This window comes from Aplysia californica, unplaced genomic scaffold (assembly GCF_000002075.1).
Source record: "Aplysia californica isolate F4 #8 unplaced genomic scaffold, AplCal3.0 scaffold00201, whole genome shotgun sequence".
NCBI classification, from domain to species: Eukaryota; Metazoa; Mollusca; class Gastropoda; order Aplysiida; family Aplysiidae; genus Aplysia; species Aplysia californica.
Window position 1 is genome coordinate 844,013 of NW_004797471.1, and position 3,794 is coordinate 847,806.

General features: G+C 39.5%; 1 protein-coding gene across 1 annotated transcript in view; it reads right to left on the reverse strand.

Moving 5' to 3' along the window:
* The window catches only part of LOC101850246, a gene marked incomplete at its 3' end in the record, with an annotated part of 29,683 nt that extends 27,740 nt beyond the window's left edge, over positions 1 to 1,943 (reverse strand). Inside the window, 1 exon segment of the mRNA XM_005099087.3 lies at positions 1,501 to 1,943.
* Positions 1,944 to 3,794: the final 1,851 nt, after the last annotated feature.

The following is a 3,794-nucleotide window of genomic DNA, read 5'->3' on the forward strand; positions in this document are numbered from 1 at the left end:
GTGTGTGTGTGTGTGTGTATGTGTGTATGAATGTCTGTCAGATTGTATGCCTTTTTGCTTTGTTTATTTCGGAAGCTTTTGAATTTTTTTTTAAAGAAGTGAAGTATGGATGCTAGGCAAAATTTTAAAAATAAACTTCATATTAAAAATGTTTACAACTGACATTTTTCGAAGAAATAAAAACTGTTTCTTTCCTCATAAAAGTTATTCACTTTCTGAAGACAATTACAAATGTATAAGTGTTTGTTGATAAGCGTTGCACGGTGTCAGAAATATCATAATCAATATGATAATAATATGACTACTTATCACACAATCTAGATCCTGTAGGGGGTGGACTGCTTCGACTTCACCTGGGGCGGCAAAAGAGGACAGTGAGGAGATGCCTTCGTGCCGCAGACGATAAGACTCTAATTCAGCAAGTCGGGAATTCGAACTCAGGTCTTGAGGCACTTAATCTAGACATTATACAAAGCTTGAATATATGTAATAAGATATATTAGGGTGAAAATGCCAAAGAAGTGAAAATTAAAAAGTATGTGGAAACCACAAGTATTGAGTACCTTAAGATGGGCCCTGTAGAGGAGGGCTGAGGAGTTATAGATAGAACCCATCTCTGAAGACCCCGCCCAGTTCTGGAATCAAGTGGTCAAGTGATGTAGAAATACTGATGTTCATGAAGCATAATGGGTCCTGATAATTCATTACCCAAATGCCGTCGTTATCTACTACAACAGTTGCCCTCATTTCCACTACATGTGAGGAGTCGGAGTCCACGGGAAAGACGGGCATAGTCACAAACTGGACATTGTGAGGGCGTCAATTTTAAAAGCTTGTGGACTCATAACTTTATATTTATGTTTGTCGAATGGGGAATCAAACAACAATAATCAAACAACAATAATCAAACAACAATAGTTCACCAACAGATGAACAGAATTAGCACAGTTATGAGTCAACAAATGTACAAAATTGATACCCTCACGATTTTCAGTTTGTGACTATTCCCGTTTTTCCAACAGACTCCTCGTGTAGGAAAAAGTGGTTAGGGAGGACCCGAGAGAGCAGACTTGGAGAACACTCGACACCGGGAGGAGGAAACAAGGTCTGGCCTGGAGTCTTCTTGAGAAATTGGTCAAAGACAGAACCAACGATCATCTCTCAGTTTAGTTTTAGTAAGAGCATTACGGCACTCGCAACACAATAAGGTCATACTAGTGACCAAGATCAGAGAAGTTATAAGAGAGTAACAAATACAAAAAGGAGAGAGATATAACGACAATAGATGACATAGGTTTGATAGGAAAGAAGGAGCAAACAACACCAGAGCACACGCAAAGCACTCACTAATCATCTCTGATGGAGGACTAATGTGCATAATCATGCGAAGACGTAATCGTAAATGGTTTATTAATTCCATTATCTATTAAAATATCCTATTCGTGCTAGAATAAAAGCTTACTTAATCAAAAAGTTTATGTTTGAAATGAGTGCACGTACCTTTGAGCCAACTACTATTTAGACGTATCCATTATTAGAATATGAAAAAAACAACTGTCCTCAACTCATACGTCCTTGCAGTCAGGGGTAAAAGACCGGCTGTGCCCCGATCTTCCACAAAGCCGCGCGCGTTACTCACACGAGTCTAGCCTTCCTCTAAGTGAGACGCATTTCGAAAATTTCCCTATACCGGTACACGATCTGACGCTCGAGTGAAGCCGTCGGTCCCCGCCCCGTCGACGTCATTCCAGTAGTCGAACTTTCCGAATAAATGATTGCAGGTAGCTGCGATTACTTTGTAGTATCCCGATGAGAATCGAGAACAGTCTCTTCTTGCCTCTTGCCAACTGTTGGTAAAAAAAAATAATAATGTTTACGCACGAGCTTGAAAGCCATATTGTGTTTCATTCGGTCGTGAGTCGGGCTCGTATTAACTCTATGCTTTCAAAATTGGGCGAACGTCTGAATACGAATAAGATTGCGTTTGGAATACTCATTGTGATACTTTAAAGGGCTGAATAAAATGTTTTCTTAAATACAACCTGCTTTTCACTCTGCACTCTAATGGTCTTTGATGCAAAGAAGGAACTGCCGCCAACACACCATTGTGTTCATGTAAGGAGAGAAAAACTTGAGTCCGTTCAACATTCTAGATGGTGCCTGGGTCTTACACAAACGTTGTGTTGACTGCTGTTATCTCAAAGGGGTGTAGTATTCCTCAAAAGAAGTAGCAGATCCTAGTTCATTTGAAAAGAATGATATGCCTTTTATAAATTTCAAAAATGTTGGATTTTGTTTGTTTTGTTTTGTTTTGTTGTTGTTGTTTTTTTTGGCGAAAAGGGGGGGGGGGGGGGCTGGAGTTGGTTTTGTTTCGAATGAAATGCAGGGAACTATTCCATCCTTGTTAAAAAATGAATTAACAATATTTCTGAATTGATGTATACAATGGTCTGCATAACTGCTAGTAGTTTGCCTTAAGTCACCCTCTAAGTTGGGTTTAATATGTTTAAAGAGAACTTTATGAGGATGCCTGGACACGCCATGCAGGGTGACTAAAGCATCCCTCTCTTTTCCATCATATACTCGTAGATTCTATTTTGCCTGAAAAGGGTCTAAATCAATACTATTCAACCACCCCTCAAAATTGAACCCAAAAATATTAACTTAAACTCATGACTTTTCAAATACAAGAGAAGATATAAAAATGTGGTTGTCTAAAATGAAGGTCATGTTATAAAAATAACATTGTTTCTTCAATTAGCGTTCACAGTAAGTAAAGTTGTATCAACGACAAAATTTCTTTTTCGAAAATTAGCATTTTTCGCTACCACGTGGCGCAAATCTTCTATTCTTTGTCTTTTAATAGAGCTTAGATCTTCGTTTCTTTTTTAAAAACTGTAATAAAATAATTTTGATCACTGTCACCCCTTAAAGGTGGTAGATTTAATTCAAAATTACAAAAATCGAGATGTTGGCTGCGCGCTCCTGGCGTTTCTGCAGTTACCAAAACTTCCAAAGCTAACAGAGAACTGACGTTAGCTGTCCTGGAAATAGCAAAAACACACTCTTAGGTATTGTTCTTTTTTTCTTTCTTTCTTTCTTTCTTTCTTTCTTTCTTTCTTTCTTTCTTTCTTTCTTATTCCATCATCAATTCATCCTTCTAATCTATACATATAATCCTAGTTTGTTTATATAATTTATACATGTAAAACGTTGTGCCCGCATCCAATCCGGACATTGGGGATTGCCTTGTTAGTGAGACAACTTACTGGGCCTTCGGCATATTGTGGTAGGGTGGCCAGTTCCTTTTTACGCCCCCTTTACTTCCCCAACTCGAAGTTAGGTACACATTACTGCTGGGTAGGCAGGAGGGGCGGGAAAAAGTCCGTTTCGGGGACGAGCGCACTAACAGCTCCACCACTGCACCCTCATTTGTACATGTATATTCATTTATTCATATAAACTTATATCATAAGCCCCGGTATCAATTTACGGGTGTCCTTTCCTAACCAAGTTCACCATGCACGCGCACAATCAAATAACGCGCGTGTCGTAGGCGAATTAAGAAATCTGAGCTCTCGGTAAACCACTCTTCCTTCCTTCTTCCTTCTTTCTCCTTCTGATAGCCAATCATTACATCAAACTTTTGAAGCGGGTTCTGTGACAGCTGCGGGAGGGAACCGACCGACTTCATGATGAAGAAAGGAAAAAAGAAAGAATAAGGTGTGGTTGTGGGAGTTAAAGGGGGAGGGGGTTGAAAGAGGGTGGGGTTGGGGTGGGAAGGAGGAGGGGAG